Source organism: Perissodus microlepis, chromosome 12, assembly GCF_051167445.1.
Source record: "Perissodus microlepis isolate ML-2025 ecotype Zambia chromosome 12, ASM5116744v1, whole genome shotgun sequence".
NCBI lineage: Eukaryota > Metazoa > Chordata > Actinopteri > Cichliformes > Cichlidae > Perissodus > Perissodus microlepis.
The window spans coordinates 30,235,398-30,260,537 of record NC_140472.1 but is presented as its reverse complement, the minus strand read 5'-3'; the positions used below and the strand labels follow the sequence as shown (position 1 = coordinate 30,260,537).

The following is a 25,140-nucleotide window of genomic DNA, read 5'->3' as shown; positions in this document are numbered from 1 at the left end:
CCCCATTTTTCCTCTGTTTGTCATCCAAAAGGTATCAGTGGAATCTGTTAGGCCAGGAGCCAGTAATCATTATCAGCAAATATTCTTCATTTGCATCCGAGGTTGAGGTCCTTGCTAGTGAATACGCGGTATTCGTTTCGGATCAAATATTGTGGTTTCCTGTGCCCCATCTTACTCCCCCACTGGTTTTCATTGGTCTCCCGCTCCCCCGGTCATCCTATTGCAAAAACTCCTGGAAACGGCCCTGATGCAGAATAAACTCAATAATTTTACAGTTAAACTTCCAAAGTACAACAGCAGGTGGCATCATCGTACTGAGCATATTTAGCAGACTAGCTGGCTTGCCATCTCTGAAGTTGCAACAGAATCGGGATGACTCAGTCCATGCATCTTTAATGATTTGCAAAGGAAATTGGGTAAAGGATTGTTGGTCGTTCACTTTTAATAATATCTTTATTAATATCTTTATTTTTGAATGCTGCGCCACTGTAAGAATGATTCATACTTAAAAAAATTGTATTGAATTCGGACAAAACAACTGAGCATAAAGTACACGCAAAACAATCAGTCAGATATATATTATGTGGAAAATACCAAGCGCGCAGAGCGCACATCCTCCAGCGGTCGGTTCCCAACACGAGACAACTTTATTTCCGCCTGTCTGTCAGAGTGGCTGTCAAACACGGGCTAGGGGTTGTGCTCCTGCTGCTCCGTCATTCAGGAAGTCTAGACCAACTGACAGCACTTCGAGAAGTCACAGCGAAATCTCTAGAGTCTGACAAAATAACCCTGAAGTGCGTACGCTTTTCACCAAGGACGAATTTTACAAAAGGTGAGTAGTTTTTTCACTCTGCTGTTGCGCTGCTGTCAACGTTTGTCCCCGTCCACTGTAACGGTTAACAGCTCGTGCTAAAAGCCTCGCGCGCTGAGAACTGAAAATGACACTTCCTCTTGGCTCAACGGCTGAGCTACTGTAGCTAAATGTCAAAGCGGTAAAAGTGGATACAAAGGAGTAGTAGTGTCGATTAGGTTGCACCTGAAGTTGGTAATGACTATCATCGCCTGTTTTCGACGTTGTTCGGCTTGTTGTTTGAACGCAACTCAGAGGTGGTGAGTACGGAGACAAGCATCAGCTCGCTGGGGTTAAGTGCGTAGGTTTGCTTTTTAACGGCTTTAACGAAGTGTGCACGTTTGCTCGTTATTGCACATTTTTTAAGCCTAGGCTGAATTGTGGATATTTTTTTTACGTTGTGAACTGACGAAGAAGAAGCTTTGCTGTTTGGTTTGTTCCTCGGGGGGTGAGTATGCTGAGCAAACGAATGACAGCTTGTAGTGAAGTGAACGTTTGGGTTTTTTTTTTTTTGCAACAGACAAGGTGGCTGGGTGGTGTATAAACTTGTCCCTGGTGTTATTTTAGCAGTCTCACGCAGTGTGAGTGTCAGTCCGTTTGAATCTGTCACGTCCAAAATGACTGTGGTACCTTCCATTGCACATTGTTGTGAGTGAGCTTTTACTATCAACGCACGGTCACAATGGCTTTCGGTTGAGACAGTGTAACGTCCACTATGCATGACACTACGCATACTTTTACTACGTCTGTCTGAAGCCTTTTTACACAGGCGATCATGATCTGCACACCCTGTTTTGTTCTGTTTTTGTGGGGTTTTTTAGGATTTAGATTGTAGGATTAGACTGCACTAATTTAATGCAAAGACAACAACGGTACGTCATTCATTGTTTTATTATATAAGTCATTCATAGCTTGAATTGTACCGGACATCTTCACCTGCACACGAGACGGTGCTCCATTAAATGGGCAGTAGTTAAAAGTAAATGTAGGCTAATACGACGCGCTCGAAATGGCAGATGTAGATAGCAAGCTGAGCACTAAAACCCAAGCTGACCCAATATGATGTCATCTCTTGTGTGTAGAGCGCATGAGTGAGAGGAAGCAGACCCGTGTTTGACTGCTAAACTGTGTCATTTGTAAAGATTTATTTTAAGAAGCCTGCCCACTCTATTTCAGGCATGGATCGCGGGAATTTAATCCCGTATTATGACACTGCACCTGCATGCCATTCACATCGATTTGTAGTATTTTTTTTTCTTTTTTCTTTTATGTCATTTAGCTTAGGAATGATGCACTGTAGATGAAAACCCTGTGTGAATCAATTTTGCACACTGTAGTTTTACACAGTGGTTTACTCATCTTGAGATAATGTTAAGTGAGTATTGTAAAACTGATGTCAGTTCCCCTTTATAACATCTGTCAAGTTTGTCTTTCTGTGCTATGTCCGAGGTTCTGTGCCCTACTTCGGTTTTGTTCAAAGGGCAAATACGTCACTGTTGTGCAAGTGTGTTTTGTCCGTTTTTCACATTATTCATATCTAATCGGTTCATCGACCACCCAATCGCAGTTCCACTGAGATAGGGAACAGAAAGTGTCACACTTCCTTATTGGTATCTCCTTTTATGATTTTGATTGTGCCATTTTCTCTGAATGTTTCAACCCCAGTCCCAACATAGACTAGATGTTAAAGGTACATGTAGCTTAATGGTGCACAGATAATGATGGACATAGCATTTTAGTTCACATTTCAGATCAAACCACAAAGTGAAAAGGGATCTATGCACTAAAAGAGGCTCAAGAAGTGCTTTTACCGTGACAGTGTAGAAAGATTAAAACATTTTTGGAATGGGTCGGAGTGATATATGCTAAAATGATTTCAAAAGAAATTCCACTAAACCTCAAGCTATTTCTTTTCTGTTTGTAGCCAGGAGGACACGACTACAATTAAAATGAAGAACAATTAATGAACCTCAGTTGTTTGAATGCCAAAGAGCTAATTGTGACGTGTTTGTTGGGTGGGGGAAACACTCAGAGGCCAAATATTACCCACAGGATAAGATAAATAATGTCAATTCTTCCACTAGATAGAATAACACATATATTAAAAGACACAAAGTATAATTGAAATGGTTTGGGTAACATTTTGATTTTTGTGGATGATGTGGATCTAATAGGAAATCAGTGTGAAGTGAGCAACAGCCATCCCATACCCATTTTTACAATGTTCACAGAATGTTTTGTCTTTAATGTTAAAAAAAAAAAAAAAAAAAAAGTTGTTTGGGTATGAATTACCTTGTATATTAACAAAATGAGTGTTTTCCTGTTTTTTTGTTTGCATTTTTATTTGTTTTTATCTTGTTTATTTTTTTTAATTGTTGATAAAAAACTAAACTATTTAAACAAATACTCAGTGCAGAGATGTAGAGGAGACAGAGGTGCGTGTGTGTCTGTGTGCGCGCGCACGTGTGTGTGTGTGTCTGTATTCTCATGAATTCAGGAAATCAGTTAGTGCTTTCAAGAAGGCAAGGCATCATGAAATAGAACAATGGGGAAGGACAGCCTCAAAATTAGTAATCTAATTCAAACCTGCAAGGATTCAACATTTTGGAGAGAGAGAGTGAAAGACATGATGGCTTAGTGTGCTCTGACTCTGTTGTTCTACTCCATAGCCAAATCCCTTATCCTAATGAGAGAATTTATTCTGTTGGGATCTTCAAATTATTGCATTAATGTCACAAAGAAGAAATGGACTCAGCAGAATGGAAACCACAGTTCCCAGTCTTTTATGACAGACGTGGCTTGCTTCTTCTGGGTCTGTCCACATGTCATTGGGATGTACAATGGGCTGCAGCAGATTATCTGTACAACAGATACTGCCATCTTATAAAACAGGCTACATTAGTTATAATAGTTGTCCTGACCTCTATGTGCCCTTTATAGGTCTTGTAATATGCTGCAGCGTCTAATGCAATCTCTGTCTGTCTCAGTGAAATCCTGATTTGTTTTATTTCAGAGAAACTAGAAGCCACTGAAGCCCTCTACTAGCTTTACAGAAGCTGGGATTTAAAAAAAAAAACAACCTAAAAACTTATCACTGGGAAGAGTTTAACTGTATCAGCTATAATCGAGAAATTAAACTCCCAGTCCCCCTATGTGAATGTTAAAGTTATCGAGTTGACCTGTTCTTTTGAAAAACCTAGACAAGCCTACTAGTAGGCCTCTTACAGTTTGGAAACAATTATGTAATAAGGTTATTGGCATTGTCATATCCACATATTTGAAACAGCAATTGTGATATTTTACAACAATTTAACCCCTCAATGAGAAAGAGCTGAATTTGCTTCTAGGTGAAACCTGTTGAAGTGAAAAGCTTTTTCCTTTCACATGATGAAAGGCTGACTTTTGAAACCTATATTACAGAATTGTCAGTTATCCAGTGCCACAGCAGTTTGGTGGTTTATGCTACAGTGGCAGGGCACATCAATATTAAAGGGCTTCTGTCAGGCTTAATGTTATGCAGTGATCTGGTTTAGGATGTCTGATACAGGAATGTTGTCTCAGATGGTAAGGAGAATTATGCCGTTTCTACCCCCTCCACTGATGTGTTCATGCGTACTGCTTTTAATGATGATTTCAGTTGACAGCAAAACTCTGCACTGCTGCACGATCATAGTCTTGTGAAGCCAGCAAGAGAGAGTACCAGCACAGATATGTGTTAGCAGGATTAATCTATAGAAGCACTTTGTTTGATTAGCCAGTCAGAACTACCTAAGGTACACATGTGCATGTTCACAGTGGGTGCGTTCCTAAATCTTCTTTTGGTGTGCATTAAAGCAGTGTTTGTGTCCAACTAAGAGTGTCTATTTAATTAAATGTGAAGATGGTTAGTTCCTCAAAGCAAATGCCCTTTTTATAAACCATCTGTTGATTCATGTCCAGCTCATAGTTTCTTTTATCGGCATCACTTCTGGATTTTTATGGCAATGGTGTATTTGCACCACTGACCATCATGGGGAAAAATGTGAAATGGATCTAGTCAAGGCCCAGCAGCTGGTGCAGACCTGAGTCATGGCCTTGGTCTACTGAAAGCTGTCTCAGAGGGGGGAAGCCACGGCCCAGCAGATGTCTCATCAACAAATGCCTCCCCAGTGAGTGTGCCACTTCTGCTGTTTACTTGCCACCTTGCACAGCTGAAAACTGTATTAGTCAGACCAACCACTTTAGATCTTGAGCAGAAGTATTCAGCTGTTGCCCACTGAAGTTTTCACAATGAAAATATTGCACACCTAAAAAGGTAATTATTGCAGCAGTTCTGATCTAAGTATGTGTGTGCTTATTCATCTGGAAATTCCAATTGGATTTTATAGGCTTTTCACTAGTGTAGCATCTGGCTCAATTTCTTCACTGAGCACAATAATGTATGTGCTGCATACTATTATGCACCACATATTGGTTGTTAAATACGTCATTCTTCCTAATGTACTACATGTCCATTGTTTCCTTAATTTTTTTTTCTTTCAAATTGTGTCACAAGATAGGCATTTTGGCAAGTTAGCCTCTGTGGGTGTGGGAGGTTAGCACGAGTGACTTGATTACAGAGCTTTATTAGAAGTGCGCATCCAATCCCCTGGCGAAGTTGCAGCTGTGACTATGAGTAGCCCCCCCCCACTCACCCTCTTTTCAACCCCTATTATGTCCAACTACATCTGTCTCCCTTTTTTTTTTTTTTTTTTTTTTTTTCGTGAAATGTGCAAGCCTATCCCTGCTCTTCTATGACTAGGCCAAGTTGAAGTGCTGAGGAATTATGAGGAGCCATCACCATCACCCAAAGAGACATTACCAATGCTGATGGCTGACTTGTCTTATCTCTGCCCACCACTACCCCTCCTGGGCCTAAGGCTTAATTTAGCCTGGCAGAATGGCGGAAAAGACTCAGACTGGACTATTTTTAGAACTACATGGTTCACTGTAATATGGGTCTTTAAAAAATTGAAAGTGTCATGTCATAGGCCTACCATTTGCCTCTGTTCTGCTGACTCTCCCCTGCATGCAAGCCAACTGGGAAAACTCTAGTATGCACCGTGAGCTTCATAGAGTGGGGCATGTCAGCAGGGCTTAGGATGCATGAATGTGATGGACACATTTACTGATGTGAGTGGGGGTGAGGTAATACACCGCACCACATCTATTTTGGGAGCTTCCTTTGGCTGCTCAAAGCGCTTTTGTGTCACACAGTTATTCACCATAATTTTTCACTCAGCACTTTTGCTAACATGTCTCCAAACTTCATTCATTTATTTCAAAGCACTTTTCATTGGTGTGAAGGTTCAGAACCTTCATGTTGGCAAAACTGTGGATGCTGTGGTCAACTGTGACCAGCAGTGACCATTATAATTGCTTTTATTCCATAGCACTTCTGAAAGATCTATAGAGCATCTAGGATAAGTAGTGCTACCTAACATGATGTGAATGTTTGATAACTTCTCATCATGTGAGCTACCAAAGTGCATGCCAAAAACGCCCTAGTCCCAAGGGAATCTAGGCCTCTGCCCAAGCTCTGTGCAGCTCTAATACTGTGACTGGACAGCCTCCATTGGGTCAAGTGGAGATTTGTTTCTGATGAAGCTGGGGGAGATTGTGCCGTGCTGTCACCAGCCAGCAGTGTATCAAGATAAATGTGAGTTTTATTTTTCATTTTTAGCTAACTCTGTATTTCAGCCTGGCTTCTTTCACAGGCACTTCATTAAAAGGCAAGAAAACATTAGGACAAACAAGGCATGGAGGTTGGACTAAGAAACAACACTGAATTTCTCTTGCACTTGCGTCTCTTCCCATAGTTGCTACTTTCCAGCTAAGCTTTTTGTGTTATCTCTGTATTCATCAACCGGACTGTTGTGTGTCATAATGAATGAGGAACATAGGAGTTTCTCATGGAAAAAAAATGTAAGGCCAGCCAAAGTAAGTACTTCAGCCACCCCTTTCTTGCTTAATAGTGTTTACTAGGAGAGCTTTTGATGCCTTTATGAACCCTGAGAGCCTGGGGTTAAACTGAACAATTGTCCAATTACACTGTGACTTACCAGTCAACACCCAGCCCCACTGCTTCCCTCAGTCATTATAGTTTACTCACTCACTCTCTCACACACAGGTTCTCATCATGACCCAGAAGGCTGCAAACCTTAGCATAATTGCAAGGATGATATCGTCCCAGACGGCTAGATAGGAAGTACTTGCATTGTTAGGCCAAGAGGGTATCAAAGAAGCCGACATGCACACGCCCTCACTGGGTTGTCATAGACGGTAGCCAGCCTGACCCACGTCCAGCTATTGTTTCCTGGTATGATACAGGAGCCATGTCAGATAGGAAAGCCTATTGTGCTTTCATAAACAATTTAGAATGAAGTATCAAGCCAATATTACTGCTGGATTAGATGCCAAGCTTCAAGTTGCTTGTTTAAGTTGTGATTATTATAATACACAGTATAATTAAGAAGTTATTCATTGATTAGCTTTCAAACTGTTCATTGTATAGAGAAATTAAATGAGCTGTGCTGAGCATTGGTACTCCATTACACATGACTGCTCTGATAATAAATGAAACAGAGGATCAGCTGCAGGCACTGCATTGGTCAGTACTTGATATTCATCAAGTCTAAAAGCTTCTGTTGGTCTGCCACTCCTTTTTATTCCTCTTCAAACATGAAAACATCCTTTCTCTGACTGTGATATATTTGGCTATTTGTTACAAAATGTTCCTGTTATTTATTTATGCCACTTCCCTGTATCAAAAAATATTTGCAATACAAAAACGCACATGATTAATTATTGATTTGGCAACACATAAAGAACTGTAGAGTTTTGTTGACCACATGGTTCATGACCTTCTATCAGTGTGTACCAGTGATATCACAGTGCACAATTAAAGCAGAGATGCAGGGATAGTAAGACTTTACCAATTTTACCAATTTACTGATTAATGACACTGTTCTTAAAATCTGTCTAGCACTGCTATTTTTCTACATGTGTCCTGGAGCATGAAATGAGGCTGAATACCTTCAAAATTGTGATAGGAAAGAAAGTTGCATACAGCTAGGCTGCACACAATGGTTTTTAGCGTTTTTCATCTGGTTCTATTAATGGATCACATAAAAAGTACAATGAAGTTGAGATTGTTAGTATTACAGATCTTGCTGCGAGAACTACCTGATTGTCAGTTAACAGCTAATTAAAACTAAATCTGTGGGCATAAAATTAAATGATAAAAACATTTTAATAATACATTAGTTGTTAAAATAATTCATCAATCAAAGGAGAATTTCCTTTTTTTTTTCTAGATATAACTTCGTAAAATAAAAGTTTAGAAGTGCTATATACAAAATTCAGGACCACTGAGTACTGCTCTAGAGCAGCGGTCCCCAACCCCCAGGCCTCGGACCGGTACCGGTCCGTAAGTCGTTTGGTACCAGGCCGCGAGAGTTGAGGCTCAGGTGTGAAATGTATGGTTTTTATCGGTTTTCAGCGTTATTTTGTTATCGTTTTTATCGTTTACTCGGTTTTCCTTGGTCTTTTCACGTGTGTTATGAATAAATTTTCTTTTTTTCGGTACCGGTACTAGTTTTATTTTGTTGTATTTATCCGCGACACCTTAAAGGCCGGTCCATGAAAATATTGTCGGGCATAAACCGGTCCGTGGCGCAAAAAAGGTTGGGGACCGCTGCTCTAGAGCATGACCATCTCAGACTGGAATATATAGCCACACCTTTCCCCCTTTCACATTTCATTTCCAACCTTACTGTTTGAACATGAAACACAAGCGTGAAAAGATTGTTAACACTTTTAGCCTTTACAAAAAAAAAAAAAAAAAAACCCACTGGGTAGCTTTTACAGGCTATGAGTCACCTGATGCCCCCTATTGTGATGAGTATCTGACTGCTTTTTTGTTGCTCTCCTCTGCACTCTGTTACACTATGTGTGTTTGTGTGTGCCTGCACCTCCAAGAAGAGCAGATACAAAGTGAAACTGAGAACAGCAAAATGGCAGTCGTTTCATTTCTGAGAGACAGCTGAAAAGTGGACATAATTTATGTAAAAATCAGAACAAATATACTTGGACTCAATTCTGGCATGTAGGGCAAATTAGGAGTCATAATTTTGCTGGTGTGGCCAAAAAAAGCCACATAGAAATAGCTTGGAGTGGGCATGCACTGGCACAATAATACATACAACAGATTAGGACTTTTGCAATGAATCTCCTCCCTCGGATGGCTTAGGTCATTATAGTTAAACTTAGCACTGTCATTCTGGCCCTGGGGAACAGAATCAAAGTGCAGAACCGTGTGAATGTTGATGAAACTGTTGAGCGTGGTTCTGGTTGTACTCCTGATCTCATCTACCTTGTTGAGTCTTGAATACTGCGAGGGCACTTCATAAAATCTCGACTTAGAATATTTACTGGTAGCACTTGTTGCAGCTGGATCACTGAACCATGCTCCATTTAAGTGCAGCAGGAAGTGTTACGGAATTTCTTATTTTTTATTACTCTTCATAATTGACCAGACCAACCACATCTCCTTAACAGATGCACATATATGCAGAACCATCCTCATCACAACATGGCATAAAAATACAAATCACTAACTTTTTAAATAAAATTCTCTATAACATTGGTGTTACCTTTAAGTTATTTGTATGGGTAAAATCTGGCCTCCATGGGGAAGATATCACATTTATTCCCCATGTCGTTTTTTTTTTTTTTTTTTTTTTTTTTTTTTTGAGTGTGAGTAAAAGAGGCTTGGATGAATCAGTAAAGATCTAAAAGAGGAAAGGGGGGAGGCTAAGTTCTGAGCCTGAATTAATTCCCAGACTAATTGCGGGCAGACTTTACAGGGGATAAAAGCTGAAATCCTAAAGCTTAAAACCCATGGGCCCTCTCCCACTCTGTGTAAACTCCAATGATGATGTACATAATTTATACTGTCAGTGTATATTTGAAAAAAGAAGAGGAAAAAGCAAAACACACGGGAAATGACTCAGTGGCCTAGATGCATGTTTCCTTTTTGGGGTTTCCTCTGCTTAATTTCCTCCCTTCATCTTTCTCTTTCATTTTACTTTAGCATGCTGTCTTTTCTTTTTAAAAGGCAGAGTAAAGAAAAAAAGGTTATAGGTTCTGTTTCTCCTGAAGTGTTGTATGCACTGAGACATACTTTTGACAGATTATCAATCAAGAAAAATACATGTTCCCTTTGATTCTCATTAACATAAAACTAAATCAGTTGAGGCACTGTGACATGAGCAAGCAAAGTTTGTTGTGTTTGTCTAGAACAACATGCAGGCTTTGACACACACCTCTTATGGCCCTACTCCTTATAATTTTTTTTTTTAATCATTATTTTGGTTTTTTCACGGTTAACTGACAGACACAGGCTCCATTAGAAAACGGCAGTGGTACGCTAGCGCTTGCAGGACGGCTTTATTCAGTCTATTATAAAGCTGACATCTTTGTGAGACCTACCCATTAATGTATAACTGTGATATGCAACATCCCATGAGGGCTCAACAAAAGACTGCATGACATCATCGCTATTCCTCCAAGAACACGGCCTTCAAGAAAGTCAGAAAGGGTGTCTCATCTGTCCCACATAGGAGTCTTAAATGGAATCCATTCACTGAGCTGTGAGATTTAGTGTAGACTCATGTTCATTGCTTTGGCTTTGTCTGAAGAGAAGGCAGTATTGCTCTGAATTCGACAAACCTTGCTCGGCAGATTAAGAAAAGAAGGCCACTGAAAAGATTAAGATACTTCTCCAGGCAAGGAATCTGAATCTTTGTTCTAAGTCTCTTGCACCAGATTACAGAATTTAGGGAAATCTGATTCACTCACCCTGTTGGAGGCAAATGCTCATATGCAAAGACCGTAGTAGTTTGAGTTCCAGTGATGGCACTGGAGCGTCAGTCATTCCCAGCTAATGGCAGCTCAACCTGCCTATTAAATTTTGCTCTTATTAAAATTTCATTATGAACAAAACTCAGCAAGTAGCGGCTACATGTCCTACTCAGTGTAATGACTTCTCTTTTGCACGGCTTTCACCATAAAGCATGCAGTAGGCCTCTATTAATCTTTCTGCTGCTTGATTGGAAAATCCTGTTGGGCTTTAGAGTAGCACTTCACTCAACTCAGCCCTTCACTATACATGTGCATGCACACATTTGAAACTAGATCAGCTGATGTGTACTTCCACAAGTTAAAATCCCTGTCTGTGTGTTTTCGTGCACCTTCCTCAGTGACTATACTTTCATGTAGTGACTATGTGTATTCTTGTGTGACTGTTCATGTACAAAGTGTTTGTGTGTGAGCATTTTCTCATACGTTCAAGCTCATGCATTTTGCATGGCCTTTTGGGAAAGCAGAATGGGGCTACAGCAGTTGGATGATTCACTGTCTGGTGTGGGCATCTGACCACTACCACTTGTTACTGTGGTCTCAAGGACATGCCTAGTGAAGGCTATTGCTAAAAGACTCAAAGAGCAAAGAGTGTTCAAGTCTCTGAAGAACTTAAAATTGATGAGTACAGTACTGTGTAAAATTCCTCAGTTATCAGTACTTGCCATGTCATGTTTTAAGTAAAGAATTCAAATCATATTCCTTTAAATATTATTGGCGTCTGTAAGGCCTTTTCGCCTAAGTGAACTGGATATCTCCTTTGTGTTTGTGCTGTGGGTGTGTTTTTTCTTAGTTTTTTTTATTGGAATTATGCAACAATACAGCCCATCTGAAAAACTTGATTTGATGGGGGGTGTTTTATTCAACAGAAGGCAAATTATGTGTTTCATTTTAGCCCTAGTAGTGCTGGAAAGTACTTTATTGACTGCTCATTGAAACACTGAAACACATTACTGACAACAGAGAAAGGTTCCGGTTTGCTATTTGGAGCAATCTTGAGTTCAGTATCTTGCCCATTGGCATGTAAAGGAGCTGGGTATCAAATAATTAGTGGACAATCCACTCTACCACCTGAGCAACTATCCACAGCTCTTGTGTGTTTATGTGTGGAACTGAAGAATATTTTTTTCAACCACAATGAAAATCAATATAGTTGAGAATTGATAGTGTCATAAACAGTCCCATGGTTATTGCCTAGTCGATATGGCCTATCTAGTCATCCAGCCCCAGCTGAGCCTGCATAGATATGGCCAATGGCAGTGGATGTTACACACGTTTATACCAGTTTACAACCAAAAGCAGTCCAGTGTGTCACAGAGTGTCAGTAACAGCTCGGTACCTGAATGCTGAGACCTCTTTGACCAAAGGGCATTTACGCCTAATTGTTTTCCTTTTTTTGTGAATCAAAAAAGGGATTTTTCCCCTAATGATGTAAAGACACACGAGGCCCTGGTTTTACTTCAAAGTAAATTTGTTACTTTCCTATTTTCTTACCTAAACTACATTAGCACCAGAAATGGCTTTTAAAATGAACATTTTAAGCATTTCACACAGTACCTGTAATATCATTTTCGACTTGTGTAAATTGAAAACTATGGGTCTTGGTTCAGTTGATTTCTTTAGGTGTGAAAACATTATGGTGGAAAAATATCAACGTGCTGAGCCCCATGATTTGCCTTTCACCCACCCATTATCGTAGGCAAACTATGGTTATATATTTAGTCATGACATCATTGCAGTAAATGTCCTTCATACTATACTCTGAAAGAATAATTTGCTCTGCTCATGTGACTGTAGTTTTTTGATTATGCCACTTTTGTTTAAGCATTCAAAAGCAGTAGAGGCCTAGTGAAGTGGAAATCGTCTGAAATACATGCTTTTTTTGTTTCAAGGTGAGATACAGGGCAGATATATGTATGCAGTTATGTGTTTGTCAATCTATTTGTATGAGCAAGAATACATTAAAAGATTACAATAAAAACAAATTTTTTGAAACTAGGGAGAGGAATGGAGCATGTGCAGAAGAAGAACCAGTTAAAAATTTGATTCAGTGTGGTTCAAAACCAAATGCCATCATCCTTGGCATAGCATGCAATCATTCCATACCCTTTTTTAAGGTTGTCTTTGGGCTTTTTGCTTGGACCTGTCTTAGGTGAATCAAAACCGTAAAAATTACAGGTTGCACATGTGGAAGGATTTTTTTTTCTTAAATTATGCTTGCCCTCACTTACCACATTATACATGTATTTTGCCTGTGAAAATCTATAAATCAATTTAGTGTTTAAATTTCAAAACATAAATGATGTAAAAGTTTTGATGGCTTATTTAGAAGCTGCTAAAAATGTTGTAGCTTCTGTTTTACTGTAGAAAATTTAATGTTTGCAATATTAAGATTTAGAATATTCCAACCAGGTAATTATAGCTATTAATATGGCCGTAGATGGGTTTTTTCCATTGTAAAACTGTAAAAGATGCAAAGACACTAATACCTTAATAATTTTAAAAAGTAATTTGCCAGGGTTAGAGAGCTATGATTGTGCTTGTTAGTTGAAAGTAGGTGTCATCACCCGACAGTATGTAGACAGAGTCTGACAAATACTCTAAACTTGGTGACACACAATTGAGTTTTACAGATTAAATTAGGCTTGTCTGTGGGATGATGATTGCAGGTTACACCTTGTTGCTCTGTTTGACTGGCCTCAGTCACCCAACCCTGTCATTAATATCTATAGTGCAGGCCCATTACCTAGCTGGACTATCACCTGAGCAGGTCATAACAAATTTGAAGATGAAGCAAAATGTTTTGCAAAATGCTGGTATCTTGATATGTAATTGAGTGGGAGATCATTTCAGGACACAGAAATCCATTAAACAAAACAATGAAAGGATAGCATTCTTGATTTAAGACCTATGACAGAGTTTTGACTTCTGCTGTTTGTAAACTGTCTAACAACATGAATCAAATATGGCTCAGTGAAGGAAAAAGAACTTAAATCTTATTAAGCAGGAATCCACATCTCTTGCAACAACAAGTAGGCTGACATAAGTGTTATTTGTTTTTGTTTTCTTTTGTATGAATTCCCATCCCTTTCTTCTTACCAAGCCATTGTTAGTCCATGCCCTTTTGGGCTACATAGTGAACTGTTTTCTGATCTGATGCCCCCAGCAGGATGCGATCATCTGTCTGTGTCTTGACCTTTATGGTCATGGTGACATGTGGTTACTGTTATGGAACTTAAACATGCTTTGAACTTGAACAATTATTGCCAGGATTGAAAGAAGACTCATGTTACAGTCAAATGTTTTGCCCGAGCCATTGGTTCACCTTAAGCACCACTCCCACTCCACACTTTGTCACTTTGTAATGATGTCACCTTACTTTATCCTTTGCTCCCATTATAGTTACAAGAGCTGCTGGAGGACTTTGTCAGTTGATCGATGCAGCTCTCCACCCTCAGGAGTTTCATACAGAAATATAAATGCTTCTGAGGCAAACCAAATAATTTTTTTCAGTTCACATAATTGTAAAGTTAATTATATAAGACAACTGACAAAACATATTAAAAGAGATAAAAGTGTCTAAGTAAAAGATAAAATGAAAGGATTTGCAAATGATAAAGGGCTTTATCAACAATCTACTAATGGTAATTTTGTGGAGAAACTGTTTTGGACTACAGCTGTTGTGTGTTTATTATCTGTTCCTGGACATCCTAACACTTCACAGCAAGAAAAACACAGGTGTAACTAATCCCATCAGTGAAAAGTTGTTTATTTCAGTTTTAAAGTGATGCAGTCATTTTAATACCATCTGTGCTTTCACTCTTGTGATGTTTTTGAAACTTCCCTAAAAGGCAATGGTGTTTTAAAGGAATTTGATCTGTGTTGTTTAGTGTCTGGAAAGTGCCAATTAAAAAAGGAAAACAAATACTTTTGAGAGGTACATTTTTCTAATTACTCTGGGCCATAAATTAAGTCACTTGTGACTTCAGACCACAAAGGTACAGTTATCAAGTCGAAGAGTTCTTGAGTTCTTAATCATAATTTGTTTGTTTGAAGGGGTCTCAAGCCAAAATGCTGTGTAAAAACATAGATGAATACAGTCCATCAAATAAAGATGCAATTAGTCTTAAGAGCTTTACAAAAGAAGCCAAATGGACTTTAGGTTTGAAAAATGGTTTCACCTCTCATCCAAGAGGCTTCTTCATTTCTGAAGAAGGATGCAATTACTTTCATTTCACCAGTTACTTCAATAAGACTAAACATTATTATGAGCTCTAGAGACAGAGACCTCTTTTATCCTCTCTTAATATCTGCCATCAATCTTTCTCTCATTTTAATCAAAAGACCCATTATTAGCACATATTACCTCTGTCTGTATACACATACAGGAAAGTGTACTTTTACTGACTCATACTGTACATACTCATACTGACACACAGCCCAAAGCCAGCGTACAAATTTTGTCCAAGCTAAAAAGAGAATATCTAGGTTAGTGTGAGCCCTGGGGCTAATTCAAGTGTTATTTTATGGTTGTATTTATATTTATTTATTAACATCACGTTCTCCTGGGGACCATGAGTAAGTCATTGTTGCTAAGGTGCGCGCAAACCCTGCAAACCGCTTCAGATTAATTGAATGTTTTGGATATAATTTGCATAAATCCAACATGTGCATGTTGGTGTTTGTTCAGTGAGTCAGCTTAGAGGAGGTGGCGCTGGTGGATTCGTGCTTTTAAAATAATGAACTGATCCTGTGCAAGGCCTACGAGGGTTTTCAAAAAATAGAGTTTGACCAAAATGATTGCCCAGGAGAAAAGGAATTACATAAACATGGACCTCCCACATTTAGACATGTTTTAATTGCAGGTACGTCATAGAAGATAAAATATACAACAGAAAGCTGCCATGACGCAGCTGTAAGGGTCATAAAATAGCACACCGGAGCTTAACTGTTTCTGAGATTAGGTAAGATTCAAAATATTTTTATACTGGTTATGGTAATACCAGTTCCTTAACGGTTATATTTTGACATATGTCTGTGTTAATACTGAATCTTAACAGTTAAAGAAACAGATTTATTCTCTTTAGTTAAAATTTTAGAGCCTATACTTTATTAAACACCAAAATCAATATTAAATTACAACAAAGTTGAAAGTGCTGAAGATTTTTACTTCAAAAAACATAAATATCAAAACGCAGTCTTCATTCTCTGGCACTGTCTGTATGTGTAGAAAAGAGTCGTAAAAATCCTGTTATGTTTTCATCCACCTTAAAGTGGAACAAAGGTGTGTCTGTGTTTGATGTCAAAGTTCAATAACTCTATTGTCTCGTGCTTTGTTGGCCTTGTTGACTGCATGCTTCCCTGTCCTTCTTTTTCTGTTCTCAGTTCTTTTAATAGCCTATCTTTAACCTCTTTAATCCCTTTGCTTTTTTCATATCAGTTTTGTTTATTTGAACTGTAGAGTAAATAGAAACCTTTACTTAAACTGTTGCAAAGGAAGATGCAATTTGTTCTTACAAACAAACAAACAAACAAACAAACAAAAAAATGTGCTTACTGCCTGTTCAGTTTTTTAAAGCCAGTGTGAGATGTTCTGATTTAGAGTTTGTAGATAAAATATTTACATGGAAATATTTGATGTGGGATCCTCAGACAAACTGAATGTCTGACAAACATAAAAGTGCCATAAAGAAGTCAAGTACACTGATTTGCTGTGTGCCTACACTGGCCAAAAAGCACCACAACTATGAAATGAATGTCTGTCTAGGTGTAAAATATTTACAAGGCCATTACATTATAGGAGCAGTCACCCTACCCTCATAGCAGTCACAAATTTTGGTCCTAATTTTCCATTCCTCTGAATGTTATGTTATCCACTTGTAGAAATGTGCATATACTACCTGAGCTCTCACACATATTTTCTGATACTTTAATAAGTTTTTATTACCATATTGAGATCAGATTTTCTGTGTATATTTTTCCTCATTAAGGGGAAAATTAACTATTGAACTCTAGATTATCTATGCAGATATTTCACAGTATGACATAGTTATCGTTTAAAACTATCAAGATAACAGTGGTGACTGCAGCTGTCAGATAAAAAAGCAACTAAAAATCCTGTGCTGCAGTTTACATTTAGAAATATGTTTTCTGTTGGGAATTAAAAAAACAGAGAACTTCTAACTCTTGCTTGGATTTTTTTTTAAGCAGCTGGGGTGGTTCTTTACTTTTTTGGTGCAAACTTTAGAATTGTTCAGTTAGGATTGAATAAGTTTAAAACCAGAAATCTGTTCAGAACAAAACCTATTCCAATGAAAATGGTGGTCTCACCACCTTCCATATATTTCTGAGAGAGAGGCAACATTTTAAATTGCCAATTAAATGCATTAAATTGCTGTTCTTGTTTTCATTAATACAGCTTCAATACTGTGCTGCCCACCAAACTGGTAATATACCCAGAACAAATTGCATCTTCCTTTGCAACATAGGATGGCCATTTTTCTAGGGATGTGCGCATGTAGAGTTGTGGTCAGAAGTCTACACACACACCATATAGATGAATGTCATGGTAATTTGGCCGTTCAGTGATTTATTTTTTTTATTTATTTATTTATTTATTTATTTATTTATTTATTTATTTTTTATTGAACTGCCCTCTTTCTTGTTCTTTTTGCAATTGATATATAACCAAATATTAGCGGGTATGTGTTTGAGGCTGTATATATTCAAATTTTTTTATTAAATTATTTTATTTAAAGGCATTAAAGATGTATGCTGAACAATCATTCCATCATGGAAAAAGGAGCAGTTCAATAAAATAATTACAAACCAAAATTATCATGTATGTTAACTTGTGACCACTGCTATAGGTTACAGGGAACTGCACATCATGTGAAATTATTTGTTGTGCTTGAACTAACAAAACTAACCAGATCAAATGTATGCACTGTAACAAAAACAACCACTAAACATTTAAAGAATTTGCTTCAGAGACTCTGCTACTTAAGGCTGATATGCATTGTTGACAGTTGTTGTACTAAGTGTATAGTGGACTGCAGAAGGCTCAAAGTAAAGGGAGACTTGGCCTACTCTCATCACAAGTGGAACAGCATCTCATTCCCTGTTTTGAATAATTTGGAGCTTTTGTAGTTAAATGCTTTCTTCTCCTGCTCGTCATCTCTACTTCTTTCTTTGTTGTGTGTGTGGTTGTAACCTGTTGATCCTACAGCTCCCAGCCAGACGTGCCCAAAGATAAACCTCCTGCTCTTCACCTTTTACTTTCTCTTATGTGCAAAATTGGCTGTGAGGGACTGTTGAATAATTTAGCAGCCTGGTGATGGGGCTCTGTGACACTGCTCTTAGTGTGTTTACTTGTTTCATTGTGTGTGTGTGTATGTGTGTGTGTTTGTGTTTGTATTTATTTAGGGAGGAGGGGTTTGGAAAAAGACAGTGTGTGAGAGAGACTGTGAGTTTGGGAAAAAAACAAGACAGTAGACCACACACACTATTGACAGGGTTGGAAGAAAATGTTCAGCTGAAAAGGCACTAGCACAGATAGTTGCCAGAGAGGATGAATGGCTTTAATGAGAAAACTCCAGGCTTTGCTCTAGAGGGACAGACACACAGACCGACCCCTCTGTATTCATGGGATTTCTCTGAAAAAGCTTTCACAGTGAATGAAGGATGGTCTTTGTGCAGCAGAATGAGTGTGACCAGTGCTGTGCGTATGTTTGTGTGCCTGCATATGTGTGAGTATGCCTAGCTTTCATTACCATTTTCAGACAAGTGCACATGTGTCCAACGCACAAGGTATGCTGGCGATGCATTAATTGGGGGATGTTTTAGGTACCACACAGGTTGGCTACTTCATTACCTCAGTACAAATGAAAATCACTCGTATAGAGAGGCTTGGGTACTGTGAATTTGCTTTACAAGACTCCAAATTAGGATAAAATACTTTTGTAGCTTCTTGGATGGAAAAATGTTTTAAAGCAACTCAGAATAATCTCCTCTGAACTTTTAGGTCTTGGAAAGAACATTTCAAAGATGATCCTTGTATATGCTGAGATTTATGTTAGATTATCTGTGTGATTTGATTTTGCTGGCATTATCTTTCACTGTGCCGAGATGGATAGAAGCAGTTTTTCCAGTGCAAACAATCAGAAGTAATGACTTTATTTTTAGCAAACCAACATTTCTATCTTCACAGAAATCTTTTTGTCTTGCTTTTACTTTTTTATTCCAATACACATTGTCAAACAGAAATTAAACTTTTTTTTAAATTTAAGATTTAAATTTACATGGCATTAAATTCAAAATGTTTCTATCTGAACATCTTTTTATTTTTCATTCAGTTACTTTATAAATTAATTAATTATTTGTTTATTGAAATTTTCAATACATTTTCATCACTACTCTCTCCACATCTCAGATTAGATTAAGTTTTTAGGCCTCTCAAGTCTAAGAGGCCTAAAGCCAAAGATATAATAGGCCTCCAAATCATTCTCATGTGTGAAGGCTTTTATGCGTCTTGGTTGTGCTTGTTCCATTCTCATTACATAACACTCTGTAGGTCTACATAATTGAAAATGGCTTTTCTACATCAATGTGGAGATTAAAATTGCCATTGACCTACAAAGCTGTAAGACACAAAAGGGCCGTCCTCCTCTGCTTTGTCACAAGTGTGCATTGTGTAACTTGGGACTATTGAGAGCCGTTCTACTGTAATAGACATTGCGAGTAACATTAGGGCCATTGTTGCTGGAGGTGCCCCTGAATCCGAATTTTTAAAATTATTGAAATTGCAATAATTGCAGGCTTATATAAAGTACAATATGCCTCTTTCAGAGGCAGGATTTCAACTTCAGTATTGTGTAAGAGCATAAACATAAATGAAGCAATGGAATAAATTTCATAGTATTCGTTGCTAATAGATAACTAAAGTCTTAGGTTCTGTTCTGACCAATTCTGCTTAAATAGAGGGACTGGGTAACACTATGGTAATATTGGATGAACCAGGACCTTATTTTGGTTACAGTGAATTGGCATGTCTTGGCACTTTATGGTTGATTACAGTAACTTAATCACCCCTTTCGGCATGTACTTCACAGTAGCTGCAGCAATGTGCTGGTAACATTATCTCTTATGCACTAGACTCACTCAAAACACTGGACCCATGTCACACACAATTTACACATACTTGCGCTTTGACCTTTTGGAAGATACGGGTATGAGCCTTCAATTTCACTTCACTAAGAGTACAGCACAGAGTCTGACGCTTTGAAGCATTGTCTTTCAGGGACTTTCATGGCTGTTTTGAAAATGCATTTTAACAGTGAATATCTTTAAAGGCTGAAAGAATTTAAGATTATCAACATGTGTTAATGACAGTAGTGACCGGGAACAATTATGTGGCATTATTTTACAATTAGAGATTTATTCAAAGTTTTTCTGTCTTGAATGATCAAAAAAGCTGTCTGGAGACACAGTATAGCGCACTTTATACACCACCATCAGTGACCCAGTGACTGTCTAAATGCTGGTTCTTAAACCTGTTTTTGCTATGTATTCTGGCAGTGTATTTGCAAGAACAAAAGTTTTTGAATCCTTTACCATTTGGAATAACCAGTTTTTGGCATTGATTACTAACAAAATATAGTGAACCCAAGCTGTTTTGATGAGAAATCATCTTTGTAAAATATGGGTTTGGCTTACTTATTGGATGACTTGATTGACAAGCTCTCTTCAGGTCATGGCACAGCGGCCATTGGTAAACAAGACATTTGTCTCTCTTGTGCTCTCTTTTTCTTTAAATCATCGTGTTGTTCATTTGCTTTTGAGTTTTGGGTAATTGTCTTGCATCACTCACCCTCTCTGACGTTTTAGGGTCATGGACTGCTCCCCTGACATTTTTATTTGTAAAATTTCTTGATTCAGATTTGAATTCAAAGTTTCTTCAGTTATTGCAAAGCATCCAGGCCCTGGGGTAGCAAGCCATGATATTGGCCTCCACTATGTTTCACAGCTGGAATACAGTTTTGTTGTTGAGCGATGCCTTTTTGCCCCCCTCTAAATAGTTTAAATAATCTGACTGCAGAATATCATCCACAAGTGTTGTGGAACATCCAGCTGACATTATTTGGAGTATACTTTAAAAATGTTTTCATCTTGCGCTTCTGTTAACACCATTCTTATTTAGTGTTTGTGTTACAGGGAACATGAATCCTTTGTTTTTTGTTGGGTTTTTTTTGTGAGGGTTTTTGGCCAGTCAAATCAAGACTTCTGCAGATATTTTTCCCCTATCCTTGCATCCTTATTTTGCATTATGAGAATTTTCAGGGTAATCAGTGGTAGGAAGCGTAACAACACTTCTTCTTCTTCTTCTTCTTTTTTTTTTTTTTCCCCTCCCCCTCACACAGTAGTAAACAGACACTCTTACCTAGAGCTGACAAATGCCACGGAGCCCTTTCTAGCTCTATGCATGATTTTTAAAATGTTTCCTGTGAAAGTTATGGCGATCCAGACATAGTTTTTTATAGAGCGGGGACTTAGTTTTTTCCCTTTTTTCTTTAAGGATGTGATTACTGACCAAAAGTCTTCCACATTTTTTTTCCATTCACACAATGGAAACCCCCCCCAAAACAAAAAAAAAAAATTCTGCTGATAAAGCTGCCTATTACATTTGTTGTCTCTGCATTAGTTTAAGTCACGATCGTAGGCACACTAGCTCATCTCTAATCTGTACTTCATCCCCACGGTGCTTAAGCGAGATAGAAATGTAGAGGTCCATCAAAGTAATCTGTGCAGAGTTCATCATAAGTCATCTAAAGCACAAATAAAGTACCCACTGTGAGGTTCTGATCTGTTGTTGCTTTAAGGCAACAAGAGCGAATCACTTCAAATAAACTAATGAGTAAGAATTGGCCCAGGGTTTAGGTCGGTGGATGGGCCACTTATTTGTCTAGTATTTGTCCCTCAATCCACCAACGCCTACATTTATGTTGGCATTAGGCTTAAAACTAATCTGAGAAGGTAACAGTCTTGTGTGCGTGTGTGCGTTTGTATGCATGCATGTCTCAGTAGTGCCACTAAGCTCTTGAGATGAGAGCTGCCCTGAAGTCTCCAAATCCTGCTTTACAGCATAAACTATGTATGTGTATGTGTGTATTCTTCACTGTGTGAAAATGAGTCACTGCTATAAAAATCCACACCATGCCACCCTGGCAGAATAATCAGAACATAATGTTTAGTTTCTTTCTATCTCGCTGGATTAGTTTATTTTCATCCGGGAAGAATTTTTCGTGTTGTTGAAATAGCCTCATATTTTGGTTGCCTCGGCTTTATTTAAAGCGGTGTGTCACTATGGGACATGATTTTAAGCACAACTCCAAAATGACTCATCAAAAACCCACCTCAGTCATCCTCAGCCACACTGGGAGTCATTGATTACATTTGTAAACTTTGAGTCTTAGTGTCATTCATTTAAATTTAGGAAAATCAACACTCAAAAAAGAAGGATGAACTATTAAACTAGCCTAACTGGTTTTTAGTGCTCCAATTATGCACATAATTCAAAAGTTCGCTACTGACACCATTTCTTGTGCTTTCAGTTCTTAGATTGCACAAAATTCCCCAGGTTTCCATGAAGGAAGTGATGTCATTGTTTATAACGTCTACAACCAGTTTTGTGACATTTTGTTTTTACATCTAAAAACTGAAACTAAAAGGGGATTAAAGTTGGACAAAGTCCATGTTTGACACCCTCACTTGATGAATTGTTTGGCCAATCCCCTTGAAAGCAGTTTTTCTTTTTTTGTTTTCTTTTTTTTTTTCCAACCAAAAACAAGAAATGCAATGTTAGGCGGTTGAAGCAGTTTTTGTTGGCCAAGTTGTGTCTTGGAAATTGACAACATGTGACTCAAGATTTCTGATTCATATCGCAGTGTGTCATAACAGGAGGAACAGAAAGTGAGAGATGGATTTCAGGATTTTGATTTCTAGGCAATACACTAATGAAGTTTATGAAAGAATGTTAACATAGAATGTCAGAGATGGTGTTATGCATGTTTTTCAGAGCATACGTTACCTTAATTCTTCTGAACTTGGAATAAGAAGTAATTTGATTAGTATTTCACTCATTTATGTTTGTACATGGTGAGCATGGACGAGTTAAGAGCCTTAAAATCAGAAACTTTTCACATGGGCTGTCACACTCTTTAACTTATCTTCTACAAACCCACAATATCCCTTTTTTTTTACTTTACTGTTTAAGGCATGACCACATGCTCTGTGCCTTAGTCTCAGCCATTTTTCTGTTTTTTTCTTTTCTTTGTTAAAGCACATTTCATCATGTCATGCTGCAGCTGGCCCGCTAACCTTTATAACCTTCTCTTTTCCTCCAACACCACGACTCACATGTATGCACACCCACTGAATGCTCTGAAACATTTGGTTGGCATTGCAGCAGTATGCTTCTAAGCCACCAGGCCAGGAGACATTCCAGTTTAACTTTCATTTTTTTAATTTAATATGACCTCTTTTCTGTTTCATTCACATAAAATGTGTAAAGGACCAGTATTTACAAAATTGCCTTAAGACTTGATTATGTTTGCTTGTGACAACATGGTTTATCTATTGTAACTCATTCTGCTGATTTATTCTTCATTTTTGTACTGTACATAAAATATTCATGTTTTTTATTCAAATGAAGTATCTTTACAGTCTGCATGCTTTTCTGTGTTTATACCTCTAACCCTTAATCCATTAACTAATTGCTCAGTTAACAGATAATTAATCATCAATCCAATTTGATAAAAGATTGTTTCAATGAAATTATGACAATTTGTACAGCCATGTCACATAATTAACTGAACAAGATTTTGACTCATTTCAAATTAGTGTATTTTAAAAGCCCTTATATAGCTCACACAGTACAGTACATCAGTGTAAAATGCATTATTTTATTTCAAAGTGAAGACAATCGAAACCTCTTAAAAACACTCACAATGCTGCCTATATGTTCTTATCAGTCCATCAAATAAAATTGACCTCGTCAAGAACTCGAAGACTCAAATAAAAGATGCAAATAAACATGTACTGTTATACTTATTCCCACTACATAGACTGTACATCTTTTTCTTTTCATTGTTGCTTGGTCATAAATGCCAAGCCGGGTGGAGTAAGCGAGGAGGAGGAGAAGTGCAGCCACAACTTTCCCAGAGGCTCATGCAAGCGTCAGTTGTGTTATAAATCATTCAGGGACACTCAGAAGGGGCACAATACATTTTTATCTCTCTTCTCTCATCTCTGAATCCCCTCTCCCTGTTTTATTATTGAATGTGGTTCCTTTGAGCGTCCAATCTGCCACTCGGCACCATCAAAAAGAGAGAGGAGGAAGTAGTGGGGTTAACCAATAAGACAGAGAGAGAGAGAAGGGTAAAAATGACTGTAATGTGGGAGGCGGAGGAGATTAGGAAAGGACTCATTCCAGTTTGATTAGACACAGGAATTCGGTTGCTCAAACGAAAAGGTCACAGTGTCATTTGTGTCCTAAATAACAGATCTACTGTAAATCTTGATTGTCCGAGACAACAATTGATTTTTATTGTGTGCCCGTCTCAAAACGATTATGTAGTTGTGGGTGAGGTTGGATTCACTGGTAGTTGATGCTGTTCCACCTGCTTGTCAGAACGAAATAAAGGCCAGTAGCTGACAGCGCTCTGCTGTCAGAACAACTCTCTCAGATTTGATGTGTATGTGTGAATCGACTATATGTGTAATACTGTGTGTGTGTGTACGTAGATGAAAACAAAATATTATGCTTGCTTGTGGGTGTGCTTGCAAAAGCTTGTGTCCATAAGCACTGTATGTAGTGTCCTTGAACTCATGTATTTGAAAGAAGATGCATTTGTCTGCAAAATAGGAAGCACTTCTTCATATAAAATGCTCGGATATCTAGCCTGAGATGTTGTCAGCTGACTGTAGTCTGGCATAGACCTCGAGCTCCCTGTGAACATGGCCAAGTGGGTGTAGAAAATCACTCAACATGAACATGGTTTTTGTATCTGTCATTCTGCATAAAGGTAGACTGTGGATCCATGAAGATGGTGCCTGTATTTTTACTGCTGCACTGAATAAAGTTATACCAATGAGCATTTTAAGGCAAAAAACATCTTACGCCCGCCTTTTTAGAGAAAATGTACACAGATTACATTTCCGCTAAATTTTCTGTTTTTGTTATGGAAATTTGCCATCTTTCCCGAAACTGAGAACATATTAAGTATCTATCACTAAAATGATTTTCATTGGCTGTTGAGTCATTTCACCATCTGCTGTTATCAGATGTGTCATGC

The 25,140-nt window shown here is 38.2% G+C and overlaps 1 protein-coding gene across 4 annotated transcripts in view; it reads left to right on the top strand.

Moving 5' to 3' along the window:
* Nucleotides 1-592: 592 nt before the first annotated feature.
* Nucleotides 593-25,140, top strand: part of taok3a (TAO kinase 3a) — a 62,969-nt gene continuing 38,421 nt past the window's right edge. The window contains exon 1 of one of the 4 annotated variants that reach the window (XM_084947454.1): nt 593-832. The gene's annotated coding sequence lies outside the window, so the exon portion shown is untranslated. The other 3 variants (XM_084947456.1, XM_084947455.1, XM_084947457.1) reach the window with 3 other exon arrangements.